This window comes from Nomascus leucogenys, unplaced genomic scaffold (assembly GCF_006542625.1).
Source record: "Nomascus leucogenys isolate Asia unplaced genomic scaffold, Asia_NLE_v1 001494F_34318_qpd_obj, whole genome shotgun sequence".
Lineage (NCBI taxonomy): Eukaryota > Metazoa > Chordata > Mammalia > Primates > Hylobatidae > Nomascus > Nomascus leucogenys.
In genome coordinates this window covers 12,586-31,530 of record NW_022096714.1, presented here as the reverse complement: position 1 = coordinate 31,530, position 18,945 = coordinate 12,586, and the positions used below count along the sequence as shown (strand labels likewise).

Sequence of the window (18,945 nt, the reverse complement as noted above, 5' to 3'; positions counted from 1 at the left end):
CTAAAGCTTACCGCAGAGAAATATTAAACAAATTTACTTATGACAAAAATTCCAGATACAGTGACTCTGGAAAGTAAAAGGGTGAGTGATAGAGTGAAGACAAAGAAAGCCTTAAAAAGAAGACCATTTTAGAGGTTATATCAAAGAAGGAATCTATTAGAAGGTAATGTTAGGATGCATTCCTTAGTGAATTGAGTTCACTGATGAACATGAAATATCAATTCTTCCAGGTAAAGCTTTTTAAAATTAAAACAAATTATAAGAACAAGGCATCGAATGATACAGATACAGCCATCAGTAGCATTTGAGCAGGATCCACAATGCCATCTTAAAGGATGGGATCTTACCACAGTGAGTTTTGTTTATGTAATTCACTCATTTATGCTTTCCCTTTCATACCTCATGTGTTCTTTTTTCTTCCACACTAAAAAGATACCTGCCCAGAGATGTATCATTTGATGTATATATATTATATATAATATGTAAATATATAATATAAAATTTGATATATATAATGAAATATCTTTAGGCAGCCTGCCTTCCCACCAGAGGGGTGGAAGAGGAAGATTAGGGGCCAGAATGATCTCCTCTTTGTTTAGTAATTTAGGGCAGTGTGATGCTTCCAAAGCTCTGTACAAAGGCTAGCTTTCATTGTGCTTGGGAGTTTCCACGTCTCTTCCTTCTCTTTGCTTAGTGCAGGTTTCTGCTTTATATCAGTTTGACTGCCTGAGACTGATTCCGACAACCCAAACTGAATGCCTGAGCTCCTCCTTGTCGAAGTAGCTCCTTGGTCCCGTCTCTTCATCTGTGTAATATTTCATTTCAGGGTTTCTGCACATCACAGAGACCATCTAAAGTAATCTCATTTGCAGTTGGGAACAAATTGCTTCTTATGGATGAGTTGTCTTAACAACTGTATTTAGGTGAATTATTTCAACAGGTTTTGACAGCAATGGCTCTAAACAAATTCCACTAGAGGTGACAGTACAATACATAGGCGTAGCCTCGAGGGCTTGGGGTTCAGAAGTTCATGTTCTTACATGGTGATTCTTGGCAAATAAGGCATTAATCCTATCAGGCATTACCCATTCATATTAGAGCAAACCATTACCTGCTAACTACAGCTTTAATTTTCGTTCATTAACTCAACAATTCTGAAAATAATTCAGTTTTTCCAATCATTTTAACAAGAATATTAAACATCAGAAAACTGGTAATGAAATAGATAATAGTTTTTTATGTGAAGTGCACAATGAAAATTCTTGAGTTAAACATTATAACTGCATATTTTCTCCAGAAGTCTAAATCCTGATACTCTCAATTACATTTAAATAAATGCACGTGCGCACACGCACACACACACACACACACACACAGGTTATTCATCTTTCAACATATCATCCAACAACACAAATCCAATAAAGTTTATTGGATTAATAACAAAAATCCCCCAGTCCTCAGTATCAGGTGAAAAAAACTGAAGGCAAAATGAGAAGGTGATATAGGAAGGCAGACTGTGAAACAAATTCAGTAGAGGGGCAACGACTGACATAGTGGTAACAGCCCTTTTTATTTTAGTTAAATAGCGTTGATTTTTCAATTTAAGCTCCTTTTGTTTCTGGAGTTGCAGAGACTGTTTCTCACAATCCTCTGAAGTACAATTTAAAGGAGAACTTAGATTTTCAAACATGTTGTGCTAGGACCATGAATGGTGGTAAGCTCTCCTGGGGTGATAGAGAGGGAGCCAATGATTCCAAATTCCTTGGACACATTTGTCACCAATTTGAGGCAAATATGGAGCAAGCCCATTCCCCCCTCCACCCCAAAACACAGACACACACACACAGACAGACACAGACACACACACAGCACCTCCTAGCTGTACCTAATGTAACCAAAACATGAATTTACACTCCCACTGGCAATCAACTGTCCCCATGAATTTAGACTCCCACTGGGAACCAACTGCCCCACCCCAGTCTGCTGGGATTGGGGGTCTCCTGGGCACAGAACTTGGTGAAGTCAGGAGATTCCCAGAGGACGCTGGACAGTTAGTCAGTGTGTGTGGTGCAGCAGCAAGAATGGTGATGCGAGGTCTGGCTGAATTGAAAGCCATGCATCCTTCAGGCCTTCTTGTCTCAGATTCCTGCAGAGAGCACAGCCAAGAGCATAATTTGGGCCACATGACTGGCTTATATTGCTTGAACAATTGAACTGCTGTGAATCGACGGCACAGTGCTGAGGAATGTAATGTAAAGAACTCACATGTGTATCTCTAGCCCACGACACTTGCAGGTCCCACAGCCTACAGATCATGCCTGCCTGGTTATGCACAGGCATCACAAGCTCATCGAGTGTACGCGGGCTTAACCACCCCCAAACCAAATTCCGGGTCCCCATTTGAGTGAATGCCTCAGCTTTCGCTCAGGTTCCCAAACAAGAATCTGCACTTCATGCTTTTTTTTTTTTTTTCCTTGAGATGGAGTCCCGCTCTGTTGCCCAGGCTGGAGTGCAGTGGCACGATCTCGGCTCATTGTAAGCTCCACCTCCTGGGTTCACGCCATTCTCCTGCCTCAGCCTGAGTAGCTGGGACTATAGGCACCCGCCACCATGCCCAGATAATTTTTTGTATTTTTTAGTAGAGACAGGGCTTCACTGTGTTAGCCAGGATGGTCTCAATCTCTTGACCTAGTGATCCACTTGCCTCGGCCTCCCCAAGTGCTGGGATTACAGGCGTGAGCCACTGAGCCCAGCCTGCAATTCAATCTTGATTCCTCCTACTCTGTGAGCAGATTCAGCGTATTACCAGTTCCTACTCCATTCTTCATTAAAACTCCAAATCTCGTTATCCGCCCCCAACACTGCCACCCTCCTTACAGTGCTTACTGCCTCTCATGGCCTAACTGGACTCCTGACTTCGGTGGACATTAGATGCAGCCTCTTCTTCCACATCCTTGTCGTTAGACCTGCAGCTTCATCTTACTTTTCTTCTCCCAACGCGTACCTCTTGATTTTCAAAATTTGGCTCTGGTATGCCTCTAGGAGATCTTCTTTGGATACCCTACCCTAGTCTGGCTACACCCCCATTTGAGTGTAAACTCTTCAAGTACTTTGTTCCCCTAGTAACATAGACACTCCTTGGAGGCAAAGAAAAAGTGTTGTTTCTGATTTCTAATACAGAGCACCTTTGCCCAGAGTAGACCCAATGCAGCACTGATTTAGGGCTGACTGGGAAAGGAGGGCATAGCAGAAAGAAGCTGATAAAGAGACTAAGGCTTCAGTGCAGCCTTCCAGGTCCTGTTATTTTAGCATGTTCTCTAAATAGCAGCTAATCAACCTGAAACTTTCGGTAAGTAAATGGATACAACTATACTCCTTTAGAAAGGAAGAATGTCTGAAATAGATGGCCATTCTAAATGCACTTAAGCAATAACTAGAAGTGAAAATTATCTCAACCGTAAGAAGAACAAAGGTTTTCTTCCCACATTTTAAAGAAACTAAATCTAAATGGGTTCCTGTGATGCAACTACAGAAATTGAAGTCTCACAAACAGATCTCTCTCCAGACTCATGAAGTTTCTGAATGTTGTTTCTTCATGGACTTGGGATGGCAGAGTTAGGAGAAGGGCTCTTGTGTTTTGCTATCCCAGTGTGTCACTCTGCTGTCATCAACACAATATCACCATGTTTAGGCTGTGAAACTTCCTGCTATACAGGAATCTTTTCTTAAGGTCTGACACATAATAAAGGATGATAGATATCAAAGAGGATTTGGACAACAGCCCAAAGGAAAATGTTACTTCAGAATTAAAGATGCAACAAAAACTATGACTCTGTTTATCTTACTCTGAAATACTTCTCTAAAATATTTGTTGGCCTTTTCACCAGGTTAAAAAAAATAGAAGAACTTCATAGTGGATTCTTGCATCAATTAGCAAAGAAGACGGTCACAAATCCATGTAACAAGCAAACTAAGTGACACTCAGAAGCTGGAAAACTGGTCATCAATTCTGAGTACATTTTACACACAGCTGTCATGTGTATCATTAGGAGGCAAATGATGGAGAAATGATACAAGCACAGAGCCACCTTGCTTGACAGCACATCTAAGAATAGAGGAAGCCGCTTTCCATTTGCTCTGCAGCTGGACCAGAAAACACAGCATGGGCCTCACTTTTATAGAATATTGACCTCCTGCTTGTGAGATCATTATTGACAAATTTAATTGGTGAATTTTTAAATCATCTTATTTTCTCTTTCAGGAGGAAAAACATAAAATGCAATTGAGGCCAGGTTACAGTGGCTCACCCCTGTAATCTCAGCAGTTTGGGGAGGCTGAAGCAGGTGGATCACCTGAGGTCAGGAGTTGGAGACCAGCCTGGCCAACATGGTGAAATCCTGTCTCTTACTAAAAAATACAGAAATTAGGCTGGATGTGGTGTCATGTGCCTGGAATCGCAGCTACTCAGGAGGCTGAGGCAAGATAATTGCTTGAACCTGGGAGACAGGTTGCAGTGAGCCAAGATCGTGCCACTGCTATCCAGCTGGGTGACAAAATTGAGACTCCATCTCAAAAAAAAAATGCAGTTAATATATTAGAAGACAAACAATAAATTGCTTATCTTATCCTTAACACAGTCCATTCTCCTCTTCAAGTTCTTCAATACTATCATTGACAAAAAAAAAAAAAAGAAAGAAAAACTTTGAAAGTATGTACTGCACACTTAAAATAAGGACATTATGCCAAATACCGAGAGGGTTAACAGAGGTGTGGTCCCTGTCATTTGGAAAAGAGCATGACACAAACTTTATTTACAGGTTTCTAAGCCTGAGACAATTGGTTCAGAAAATATGCTTTAAAATACAAAGTGTGTAACAGAAAAGATGCTAACTGGAGATCTAAAAGCTGAAGACAATTTGTAATAAAGACAGCCAATAATAAAAATTATTATTCATAGAGTAGGAATTACTTTGTAAAAAATACTGTATCTGTCACTAATCAAATAGCTAGATATTAAAGACAAGATATTGACTTGTTAGAAAAAAATATTTTTGGTTTGCGTTAAGAGTATTTTTTTTTTTTTTTTGAGACAGTCTCGCTGTCGCCCAGGCTGGAGTGCAGTGGCGCAATCGCGGCTCACTGCAGGCTCTGCCCCCCCGGGTTCATGCCATTCTCCTGCCTCAAGCCTCCCGAGTAGTGGGACTACAGGCGCCCGCCACCTCCCTGGCTAATTTTTTGTATTTTTAGTAGAGATGGGGTTTCACTGTGTTAGCCAGGATGGTCTCGATCTCCTGACCTCGTGATCCGCCCGCCTCGGCCTCCCCAAAGTGGTTAAGAGTATTCTTAACAAAAATCACCAACAGATGGGGAATAGTCTTTGGAAAATTGTAGGTTCTAAGTAATGTTTATAGTGTTGGCACTTTATTAGTTGACACCACTTTGGGTAGAACTGAAAACAGCACTGTCTTCTCACAAACATGGCTGTAGGGATAGAAGAGTAGAGGCGATATTAAACATTAATCATCAGTATGGCAGACAGACCCTCCTTGGAGGGTCCGTTGGATGGATGCTGGCCCTTGGTGGAAGAAACAGGCATTCTGGACCCCTGCTTGGCATCAGTCCTTACAGTCTAGTTGCTAGATCCTGGGGAGAAGACTCGTCTGATAAACTACGAGGTAAGCTGAAGAAGCTACCTTGAAGACTGGGCCAGTGGGTACCTGCAGGACCCATCCTGACCAAGCCTGGCCCCTGGGCACTGGCTTCAAAGGGAGAACACACCTGTATTTGAAGCCAGTTTCCACCCACCAACTGTTTATCCTGAGCATGACAATTCCTCTGATTTACAAGAGATTTTGATGAGTACTTTAAAAAAAAAAAAAAAAAAAAGAAAGAAAATCAATGTTAATCCCTGGATTCCTGGAACATCTCAGAGACTTAAGCGCCCATACCAGGGTGTGTCTTGCAGAGAGAAAAATAAAATGACTACCGAATGTATTTATTTCTTACTGTGAAAGAGTATTCCTATACCTTTTGTACCTTTTGATACCATGATTTGGGTTTTTATGGACCTAGATGTGAAAATGTGCCCTGTTAAACACATGTGGAGGAAAGGTGGGAATTCATCTTTCCAATTCTCAACCATGGTTTTACCTGTTTGCCCATCTTGCTTACATATCTCATTTGAATTGGATCTTACTAAGACTACTTTTGAATTTGGGGAGTGCTTTGGGAAACCAGAGAGGGGCTTGGGGAGGAAGAAGGAATTGGGAGCTTCCTGAGGTCTGAAGGGGAGAGGATGTTTACTAAACCCAGGGGAGTGACAGGAAAAAGCAAACATACATGCATTGAAAAGTCTGTTTATTTGAAAAGATTAACTGTAGTTTCTACAAGAAATGATCATCTGGAGTTGCCCATGTAATTAAGAAAATTTGAATTATATACTAGATGGGGCCTGTTAATAATTTATTGTCTCTGAGTTTCAAATCCAACCTACGTTGCTACTTTATCATAATGGAGCCAATCATCATAAATATTTATTTTCAAATGGCATGATGTTAAGCTTAGACAATAAATGGCAGTAGAGGGACACGTGGGAGAGTCAGCTTCCCTCCTGGTCTTCATGTGCTCCTCTGTCTGGGATCCAGTAGCATAGAACACCTCTTCACTGGCTGCTTCTCTCAAGTCCCTCTTGGCTGGCTTCTCACCACCTGAGCACCCTTGCAGACAGGTTGCAGTGACTTCTGAGGCTGCAACCTGAAGTTATGTGTAACTATTGCTAAGCATGCATATTATGAGAAATAGATGAAAATTCTGTATAGTGTGAAACATAGATATATATTTTCTTAATGTTAACTATTATTCTTTAAAAGACATTACCGAGGTAACAGTAAATATGAGGAAATATGAGGAAAAAAAAGAGAAAAATCATCACCCACACCTCAGCAGCAAAATCAATGAGAATATACTTTGTATTCTCAAAGGTCCTTGTCTGAAACTAACCAAAACTGCAGCAAAATTAGATAATTTTATTTATTAGTGGGAAAATATTCTCCTTTTGCTACTTACAAAAACATTTTATGCATTGAATAAGATAATGGTTAGGAATATTTAATTTTTTTTTAACAACTTTTCAATTGGATCCAAAGACCCACTTTCAGAATTGAGGCAAGTGTAGCACTGAATACTCACTCCACAGCCGAAACAAGCACAATGGGTGGACAGTGTATTAAAAGTATTAAAGTTTCTGGAAGTGCCTTAAGCTTGTAAACCGACGAGGAAACATCTAACCAAGAACATCTCAGTGAGAATTAATGTTTGTGCAGCTTGGGGCCACAGCCTGCTTTCTTCCCCTTCTCTCCAATCTGGGTGAGTATGGCCAGGAAAACTAGATTATCTCTACTTGCAGATTCCAGCAGGGTATGCTTCTAATCAGGAGGGTCAGGCCACCATCCTTTCTCATCCTCACAAGCTTCATAGGCAGAGGGTAAATTGCAGTTGAGTTTGGCCAACAGGCCATGTTGGCTTTCAAGTTCCACCTATGTAGGAGATATAGGAGGCTCAACTCCAGAATAGAAGGTCAAAATGCTGCAGTTCCTGTCACTTGTGCACCAGATGGCATATAAGGTGAATGTTCTATGCCACCAGGAGCAAACCAAGACAATCAAGCTCTCACCTCAGACCCATGGTTTACTCATGAAACAAGAAGTCAGTCCAGCAGAAGCTGAGAGTGTCTCTGCCCCACGTCTGGAGCAGTGGCTCAGAGATTTCTCCCAAGAGGAGAGACAGAGGGCAGGACATTCAAATCCAAGGTTGCTCTCAAAAATAAATGGAAATCGCGGGGATAAGCAATTTCAAGGAGCCTGGTGGTTTCATGAGAGCTGCAGGCTAATCCATGGAGTGGCTAGTCTAAGATAATAAGGGAAAGAGAAGAAGATCTCACTGGGGGGATAGAACAAACCTCAAAGCCTGGCCTCAAAATATCTCCTGCAAAAGAATGTGGACAGAATCATAAGAATATGGAGCCCAGAGCAAGGTCAAAAATAATGAAGCAATCAGGTGGAAATTTATTAGTGATTCAGCCTCCAGCCTCCAGAATTGTGAGAAAATTAATTTTTGCTGTTTAAAGCCATACAATTTGTGGTACTTTGTTTCACTGGCCTAGATAACTGAAGCATGCCCTAGCAGAGCCTCAAAATAATAAAACAGAACCTGACAAAATTGCGAGCCAAATAGCAATTAAATAATAATGATTGTTCTACTCATTTTCATAGAGGAAGAGAACAATCTAGCCAAAATGACCATGAACTAGACAACCAAAATAATACTATAAAACCAACTGGCATTAACAGACATCTACAGAACGTTTGACCCAACAACAGCAGAATATTCTTTTCAAGGGCGTATGAAGCATTCTCCAGAATAGAGCATATGCCATGCCACAGAACTACTTTCAGTTTATTTAAAATGAGTGAAGTTATACAAATAAATTATCTGAGCTCAATGCAAGAAAATTAGAATTTGAGAAATAGAGTACGTGGAAGTTAAAAAAGTTTCTAAAAACCCAAAAGAGTTAAAGAAATCACTAGGGAAATTTAAAAATAATATGAATGAAAATGGAGATAAAATACATCAAAATGTATGAAATGCAACTAAAGAATTGCAAAGAGGGAAATTTAGAGTAGTAAATAACTATACTTAAAAAGAAAAAATTTTACATAAATAGCCTCACCTTCCACCTTACTATGCTGGAAAAAGTACAAGCTAAACTAAGGTAAGCAGGATAACAAATATTCTAGTGAGAATAATCAAGAATAGAATAGAAAAAATAAGGAACGTAAGCAAATTCAAAAAAAAATTTTAAACCTTCTACAAAATTAAGAATCTTTTGCTAGACTGATCAAGAAATAAAGTCTCAAATTACTAAAATGAGGGGAAACAAGGTAGAGAATATTACTATGGACCTTACAGATATTTAAGAAAAAGATTGTAAGAGAATTTTATAAGCATCTGGGTGTCAACAAACTGGATGACTATAAAAACACAAATTACCTTAGACCACAGGCACGTACGATTACACCCAGCTAATTTTTAATTTTGTTGTTGTTGTTTTGTAGAGAAAGAGTCTCGGTATGTTGCCCAGGCTGTGATTTGTCTGTTCTTTAGAGTTTCACAGAATCTAGGTTTTGCTGATCCCATCATAATGCAGTTTGACATGCCTGTTTTTCTGTATTTTCTATACATTTATACTTAGAGGTGGAAGCATATTCGCAATCATATTCAAGTTGAGTTTTATTTTCAAGAATACTTCGTAAGTTTTCTGAGCATAAACTCACTCATCTGTAAAAGAGCCTAATGATAGAACCTACCTCACAGAGTCATTGAGAGGGTTAAACCCAACAATCCGGAGGACGCGGAGGGCGCAAAGCGAGCAGGTGGATCCGTAAAGAACTCAGCCAACCCGCAGAGGGAGGGGAGGGGCTGAGCTGTGAGGAGAGCGGGGCCCAAGAACCATGTCTAAGCGGGAGTCCTTTAACCCGGAAAGTTACGAATTGGACAAAAGCTTCCGGCTAACCAGATTCACTGAACTGAAGGGCACAGGCTGCAGAGTGCCCCAAGATGTCCTGCAAAAATTGCTGGAATCTTTACATGAGAACCACTTCCAAGAAGATGAGCAGTTTCTGGAGCCGTTACGCCAAGGCTGGGCATTGGGATGGATACTTGCGTCATTCCTTTGAGGCACAGTGGGCTTTCCTTGGTTCAAACCACAGATTACATTTACCCGATCGTAGACGACCCTTACACGATGGGCAGGATAGCATGTGCCAATGTCCTCAGTGACCTCTATGCAATGGGGGTCACGGAATGTGACAATATGCTGATGCTCCTTGGAGTCAGTAATAAAATGACCGACAGGGAAAGGGATAAAGTGATGCCTCTGATTATCCAAGGTTTCAAAGACGCAGCTGAGAGAGCAGGAACGTCTGTAACGGGCGGCCAAACAGTACTAAACCCCTGGATTGTCCTGGGAGGAGTCGCTACCACTGTCTGCCAGCCCAGTGAATTTATCATGCCAGACAATGCAGTGCCAGGGGACGTGCTGGTGTTGACAAAACCCCTGGGGACACAGGTGGCAGTGGCTGTGCACCAGTGGCTGGATATTCCTGAGAAATGGAATAAGATTAAACTAGTGTCACCCAAGAAGATGTAGAGCTGGCCTACCAGGAGGCGATGATGAACATGGCAAGGCTCAACAGGACAGCTGCAGGACTCATGCACACGTTCAATGCCCACGCCGCCACTGACATCACGGGCTTCGGGATTTTGGGCCATGCGCAGAACCTGGCCAAGCAGCAGAGGAACGAGGTGTCGTTTGTAATTCACAACCTCCTGGTGCTGGCCAAGATGGCTGCGGTGAGCAAGGCCTGCGGAAACATGTTCGGCCTCATGCACGGGACCTGCCCGGAGACTTCAGGCGGCCTTCTGATCTGTTTACCACGTGAGCAAGCAGCTCGGTTCTGTGCAGAGATAAAGTCCCCCAAATATGGTGAAGGCCACCAAGCATGGATTATTGGGATTGTAGAGAAGGGCAATCGCACAGCGAGAATCATAGACAAACCCCGGATCATCGAGGTCGCACCACAAGTGGCTACTCAAAACGTGAATCCCACACCCGGGGCCACCTCCTAATCTAGACAGAAATAGCTGTTTGGTTTTGTTTTTAAATAGATCTATTTCCCTTACCACTTCAATTAAAGACTATAAACAACAAAAATCTCATTGTGTCTACACATCGGGGTGACCTTAGGTCGGTTTGTAAGTGGATACAATTAATAAAATAAAATCCATTGCCTTCTTTTCCTGTTACATTAACTGAAGATGCACCTAATCTTGAGGCAGCTTCTGAGTTGAGAATTAGATTGTTATCCAATACTGTTGATTCATTTTGAATCTTTAGACACTTAGCTCTTGCCGCATATGTTCTTTTTAAAGGTGGTCTCACATAGCACAGACATTACCAGTAGTCGTGTCAAATAGCAGTTGGTGTCTTCATTTTATGTATATTTATCATAGAAGTCCGATGTTTTTTTTAAGCGTCTTGAATAGTTTTCTGGAAAGACAGAATTGGTAAGTGGCACATGACGGTATCCCAGTCCTAAGAGGGTTGCATGATTCCTTTGAGTGTTTGATTTGAAAAGCCTAGTCTGTCTCTCAAGAGCATCTCGGACCCAGAACATTCTCCAGTAGTGCATTCAGTTTAACACAGCAAGTGCTTCACTGCATGGAAAACACTCTGAAGACAAAAAAGAAATCTTATTTCTTTTTTTGTAGCCTTCCTGATATTTACAGTAATACCATTAACTGTTTTATCGATAGCAAAAAAGGATACTTTTTGCAATGTAATTAGATGTTCTATAGTGCTACAAGGAATTGCCTTCCGAATGGAGGTTCATGTATAATACTCATTTACAATTCAATATATAATTACGCAAATAATTTTTAAATATAATCAATAATAAAGACTGTTCTGTGGATGGTAGTGTTTAATACATTTTATATTTTGTATAGTGATTTCAGGCCTTTTGTTAAAATCAGCAGCTATTTAGCCTAATTCTTAGCATTATTTTGTCCTTTGCGCCAGTACTTTTTTGTGCACGCTTTTTGTGATCTGTGTTAAAAACCTGCATTGCCAACATTGCAGCTCGAACTTAAACTTGTTATTCAAATAAATATTTAATTTTTTAAATTGCTCTTGTATAATCAGATGCCCATTTTAGTATTATTTAGAAGCGTTGGGAGGGTTTTGCCTAAAGTGCAATTTATCGGGAAAACTAGATTTTAGTTTTATAAAACTTTTAAGTCTTTCATGGGACCTATATTTTCTTGAATTAAATTTTGTAGTTCTAGAATAAATAGGCAATCTAAAAAGGTGTTCTCTGTGTTTCGTAAAGTGGAGGCTTCCTTATATTTTAACCTACTAAGCAATGAGGAGGGATTCCTGTCATTAAGCACAAGGGCACTGGATCCTCAAGTGCCCATCTTCATGAGAGAAAAAGCACTTTTCTGGTGCTTCCTGCTCTGGTGCTCACAGGCACCAAAGCCACACATGTAAACTGACTTCTTGCCAAAGGAAATGACCCCTGGGAAGATCAAGCTCCTGGAAGAGGCTTGAACTCAGACGCGCCCTCCTCCAGGAACCAGCGGGCAGGGCAGCCTTCATGCATGCACCTCCAGCCTTCATGCATGGACCTCCAGCCATAAGCATGGTGTGCAGTATGGAAGAGCCTGCTACGGAACTGAAATTGATTGGACATTTTATAGGAATTGATACAGATGTTGGTCCTCAAAAGCTACAAACCAGTGGTCTGCAAAATAAAGTGTGTTGGAAACCTCTGAGTAAGATTAAAAAAAAAAAACCCAACAATCCTATAAAGTGCATAGCATAAACGCTTTCCACATAGACATTAATGGCACGTGTACATATGTAACAAACCTGCACGCTGTGCACATGTACCCTGAGGAGGGAGGATTGCTTGAGCCCAGAAGTTCAAGGCTGCAATGAACGATGATTGTGCCACTGCACTCCAGCCTGGGTGATGGAGTGATATCCAAAAAATAAAAAATAAAAAATAAAATAAAAAAAAGACAAACCAGTTCTTTTGACAGATGTATTTTCAGAGAAAATAAAATTAAAAGCAGAACCCATAGACTAAAAGAGGCTTAAGAAAATATATCAGTCATAATATATGGATCTTATTTTGATCATGATTCAAAGAAATGAATGATGTTCATGATAGAATTTAGCAACCATTTGCATGCTTATTGGATGTTGGATGATATTAAAGAATTATTGTTAATTTTTCCGATGTTCTCTTTTTAAGTGTGATAATTGTGGTTATATTTCTTAAAAAATCCTCACAAAAGTGATGTGCATGATGTAATGCATATGTTAGTTTGATTTAGTCATTCCACAATGTATACATATTTCAAAATATATTGTACAAAATAAATATATACAATTTGCATTTTCAATTTAAATACATAAATTTTTATCTCTTAGAAAATCATACTGAAATACTTGCAGATGAAATAACATTATGTTTGTGATTGATTCAAATCAGTAGGAAAGGAGGACATTGGGTGGGAGTATTGATGATAAAGATTAGCCATGTGTTGTTAATTGTTGAAACTGAGTGATGGCTACGTGGGGGATTCTAATACTATTATCTCCACTTTTGTGGATTTAAAATCCTCTATAATAAAAATTTTAAATAACATCATCAAAATAAAAAAAAAACACACAAATTACCCAAAACTTAGTCAAACAACATTAGAATAGACCTCAAGTAAAGGTAGTAATTTTAAAGTTATCCTAAAGAAAATTCCAGGCTCAAATGGCTTCACTGGTGAATTCTACCAAACATTGAGAGTAGAATTATTGTCAGTCTTTCATAAACTCTTTCCAAAAATCGAAGAGGGACCACATTACAACTCATTTTATAAGGTCAATTCCCCAATATCAAAGCCAGACATAGTTACAGATAAAAAACTACAGACTAGTATTTCTTAAAAATATGAACATAAAAATGCTCTAAACAAATCAAGAAATTCAGATCCAACATATAAAGCATTATATACTGTGTCCAAGTGCTATTTATCTTAGGAATGCAAGATACCTTAGCATCTGAAAATCTAACACTACACCGTATCAATAGAAAAGTCACCTGATTGTCTCAACAGATACAGAAAATGACAAAATTCAACATTCTTTCACGATAAAAACACTTAATGAACGAAAAATAGAAGGAATTTCTTCAACCTGATAAAAGTCACCTGCAAAAAACCTACAGTTAACATTATATTTAATGAAATATTGAATATTGTCTGCCTAAAATCAGCAGTAAGACAAATTCTATTCCACAGTATACCGGAGGTTTTAGCTAGGGCAGTGATGCAGGAAAATTAAAGGCATAAAGATAGGTAAAGAAGATAAAAATATAACTATTTACAGATCACATGATCTAGTGCACAGAACATCTTAGATATCCATTAAAAACTATTAGAATTTAAGAACAAGTCCAGCAAGGTTACAGAGAAGATGAATATGCAAAAATCAATTTTTTTGGGGGGGGGGCTGTGGGCGTTGGGGATACATCATCCCCTGTTGCCCAGTCTGAAATGCAGCAGTGCAATCTCAGCCCACTGTGTCATGGACCTCCTGGGCTCAAGCAATCCTCCCACCTCAGCCTCTTGTGTAGCTGGGACCATGGGCTCACACCACCATGCCCAGCTAATCTTGTTTATTTATTATTTATTTTTTTTTTTTTTAGAGACGGAGTCTCGCTCTGTCACCCAGGCTGGAGTGCAGTGGCGCAATCTTGGCTCACTGCAAGCTCTGCCTCCCGGGTTCACGCCATTCTCCTGGCTCAGCCTCCTGAGTAGCTGGGACTACAGGTGCCCGCCACCACGCCCAGCTAATTTTTTTGTATTTTTAGTAGAGACGGGGTTTCACCGTGTTACCCAGGATGGTCTCAATCTCCTGACCTCGTGACCTGCCTGTCTCGGCCTCCCAAAGTGCTGGGATTAGAGGCATGAGCCACCACGCCTGGTCACTAATCTTATTTTTTATAGGGATGAGGTCTCACCGTGTTGCACAGCCTGGTCTCAAACTCCTGAGCTCAAGGGATCCTCCCGCCATGGCCTCTCAAAGTGCTGGGATTACAGGTGTGAGCCACCACACCCAGCCACAAAAAGCAATTGTATTTATCCACAGTAGTAATAATCTGAACATGAAATTTAAAAAGAAAACGATCCCTTTACCATAGCATCTAAAAACTCCAAAATAATTAGGAATAAATTTAACAAAATAAATACAAAATATATATTCCAGAAACTATAAATGTTGAAAGAAATTGAAGACCTGAATAAATGGAAAAATATTTCATGTACATGGATCAGAAGACTTAATATAGATAAGATGGCAATACTCCCCAAATTGATGAGCAAATTTAACATGATTCCTATTAAAATGTCTGCTGGCTTATTTGCATACATTAACAAGCTGATCCTAAAATTCATATGGATATTCAAAGGACTTAGAATAGTCAAAACAATCTTTAAAAGGAAAAAAAAATGAATATTCATACCTACCTGATTCAGCACTTTCTAGGAAACCACATTGATCATGATTCCATTATGCTTGCATTAGACACATTGATAAATGAAATAAAATTCACGTTCCAGAGATAAAACCACTGACATTACCAGTCAATTTGATTTTTGACAAGATGCCAAAACAATAAAGAAAAAAATAGTTTTTCAACAAATGGTGCTGAGACAACTGAGTATCCACAAGAGGGTACCCCTTCCTTACACTATGCACAAAAAATTAATAAATCATAGACCCAAATGTAAGAAGTGAAGCTCAAACTCTTTGAAGAAAATGTAGGAGTAAATCTTTGTAACCTGGCGTTAAGCAAAGTCTTCTTAGATATGACATCAAAAGCACAAGAAAAGAATTAACTGGAATTCATCAAAATTTTAAACTTTGTATTTCAGAAAACATTAGAAAAGAAAGAGAGGATCTACAGAATAGGGAAAAGTTTGCAAATTATATACAATATAAGTAATTTGCATCCGGAATACATAAAGATCTTTTGAAACTCAACAATAAAAAGACAACTTACCAAGTATGGGCACAATAATCGAATAGAGGCTGCCCCAAAGAAGATACACAAATGGCCAAGAAGCCCGTATGAAAATGCTCAGCATCCTTAGCCATCAGGGAAATGCAAATCAAAGCCGTTCTGAGATACCAGTTCATGTCCACTAAAGTAGGTACAATCAAAAAGACAGTTAACAAGTGTTGGTGAGGAGGTGTATGGGTGTTTCACTTCCCCATGGCTGTGAGAATATAGAATGGTGTGTCTATTTTGTAAAACACTCCAGAAGTTCCACATAACATTGCCATATAAACCAGCAAATCCACACCTAGGTCTGTATTTAAGAAAAATAAATGTGTACATGTAAAAATGTGTATGCAAATGGTTATGGCAGAGTTATTCATAATTGCAAAAGTGGAAACAATACAAATGTCAATCAACCGATGAAAAAACATGGTCTATATCCATCGTATTAAATAGGATCCGGAAATACAAAAGAAGTGAACTGCCGATTTATTCCACAACTTGACAAACCTTGAAAACCTACTAAATGAAAAGAGCTAGTCACAAAACACATTTTGTACGATTGCACTACATTAAATGTCCAGAATAGGCCAATCCCTAGAGATGAAAATAATTAGTATTTGCTTTGGGCCTGGGAAGGGGCTGAGGGAAATAGTGAGTGGGTACTAATGGATATTGGGTTTCTTTTTTGTGGTGATGAATGCATAACCCCAGGAATATATTAAAAGCACTGAAGAGTACACTTCAGGTGAATATTGTGGTATGTGAATCATTTCAATATAGCTCTGATTAAAATAAAAAAGCAGCTCAGGACTGGAGAAGAGCGCAATATAGGATATCGAAATTCCATTTGGCTATAATTCTCATTTCCTGTTATATCACATGACACCTATATTAATTCAGTTTGAGAATGGGAAAAAAAAGGAAGGAAGGTGGTAAGAAGACTGAAAGAAACAGGTTTCTCAGTTTTCTAAAAGAATGAGATAGAGCTCAGTACCTTGAGTGGAAGGCTTATCCCTCCAGCTGCAATTCTACTTCCCATCTACTTCACTTACGGGACTATAATTTAGCCTTCCAAGACCAAGACCCAGTTTGGATTTCACTGCCTCTTGACATTCCCACAATAACATCTTCCTGCACTGATTATATGAAGCACAGGGCGGTATTATACATGCATGCAATGGACAGATGTTCTTCAACTTACAGTGGGGTTATGTTCTAATAAAAACATTGTAAGTTGAAAATAAGAGTAATGAAAATGCATTTAATATACCTAACCTGCAAAACATCATAGCTTAGCCTTCCCTACCTTAAACACACTCAGAACACCTACATTAGCCTACAGTTGGGAAAACCACCTAACTCAAAGCTTATTTTATAATAAAGCATTGAGTATCTCATGTCATTTATTCAATACTGTACTGAAAGTGAAAAAGCAGAATGGTCGTCGTATAGGTACTCAACGGGCGGTTTCTACTGAACGTGTTATCACTTTCACACTATTGTGAAAGTGTAAGAGTCCCAAGTTGAACCATGGTAAGTCAGGGGCCATCTGTAGTCAATCCTGTAACATAGCCAATCTCTGTATTTTTTGTTTTAATGTATCTACACTGATTGGATCATCAGCATCCTTGCTTTAAGGGGAGTCCTGCTGGGTAGGGTGGGGCTGGGCTGAGAGATCAAGAAAACTGATTCTCTTTGAAGTTTTGGGAAGAAAGTATCTATAATCCCAATTTACCCTGCTGTGTTAGTTTTATCAGTGTTCCCTTTCACTCTAAGTGTTCTAATTAAGAGTGATTATATAGAGTCACCCTAATAGCATCCTGATCTGCACCAACGTGGATTGGCCAGCACAGGCTAGAAGTCATGGCAGAGTGTTTAAGCCACGAGAGGGCCTGGCCAGTGATGCTTGATTTCCTACTGTCTGCTGATAGCATAGAAGAGACAAGGAGTTCACATCCTCAGTGGGAGAACATGAGAGAGAGTGGAAGATCATTGACTCACAGCAAATGGGGACTGTAAATGAGCAGTTCCTACATGGATTGCCCACATTGGTCTGATGGAGGATTTGGCTGGGTTAACAGAATCACCAAAGGCCAGGAGAGGTGTGTAACCATCAGGGTAATAGCTGGGTTCTATGGAATCTGTCACACTTTCTGCAAGGCTGGATTGCAGGTCATTCTATCTGGATACTGTGGTCAAGAATGCAACAAAGACATTAACAGGGCCTGAAGATGCTGAAGGATGAGCCAGCTGCCTCTCCACTGGGGCTCAGCATGAAGCCATATTCACACCAGATGTGCTTCCTCCCACTTATGATGCCACCAGAATGACTTGTTTTTCCTGAACCCAGGAGCTACCTTGGGAAAGGAAGAAAATAGGAAAAAGAGAAACACAGCAAGGCTGAGGATTTGAGACTCAGTTTACCTGAAATGGAATGGTTTTCACTGGGAGAGACTAACAGTTAATTTTCTCATGTAAGGCTCAGAATATTACCCCCAAGCTATGTCACTTTATGTCACCAGAGGGAATAGGAGGTCCAAACCAGGAGGATGCCACATATAGAAAGTACACACATTTGTTTTGAAGTTTGGGTATGTGTCTCATTCATCTTTTTTCCAGTGCCTGTATCCCAGGTGCTAACCCAGACGTGAGGATGCCTTGGTGAAGACAGTCCCTGTGCTCGCAAAGTGTGCACATCAGTATGTGTCTACTAAAGATAAATGAGAAAACATGGTTTGAAAGTCTATTTCATCATGCTGAAGGAGACTTGTGTGTTCACCATTCACACCATCCTGCCGTGCCATATTATTTTAAAATACCAAGATGGTTTGTGGTCCTCCCAAGAGGTGAATTAACAGTGGGGGATATGGAAGAACACACAACTCCACTCTCAGAATGGAAGTGAAGTAGGGCAATGCCTGTTTTTCAGCAGGTCACTTAGAAGTCAGACAGAGGATTAAGAAGTTAAAGCCTCAGCAGAGCAAGATTTCCAAATCCCAAGTATTGGAGAGATGAAATGGACTTTATTCCTTTTACCATTAGAGGAAGAGGAATGGAAGGAAAGGATGCTGGTGTTTGGAGGAGCTCTAGTTTGTAGAAGGTCAATTATTTTCTCACCTCTGAGAATGGGGGTGGTTATGGGTACTTTACTGCCAACCCCTCCCCCCAAATTCCTGAAGTATCTTAGGCCACACATTCTATCCTGTTCACAGGTGATTGTATCTGGAAGTGGCTGACTCACTGCACTAACAAACTCACA

General features: G+C 40.0%; 1 pseudogene across 1 annotated transcript; it reads left to right on the top strand.

Annotated features, from left to right (window-relative positions):
• Positions 1 to 9,509: 9,509 nt before the first annotated feature.
• On the top strand, positions 9,510 to 10,686 carry LOC115830333 (annotated as a pseudogene). The gene has a single exon (XR_004029170.1). The product of XR_004029170.1 is annotated as a selenide, water dikinase 1 pseudogene (transcript).
• The last annotated feature ends 8,259 nt before the right edge of the window (positions 10,687 to 18,945 follow it).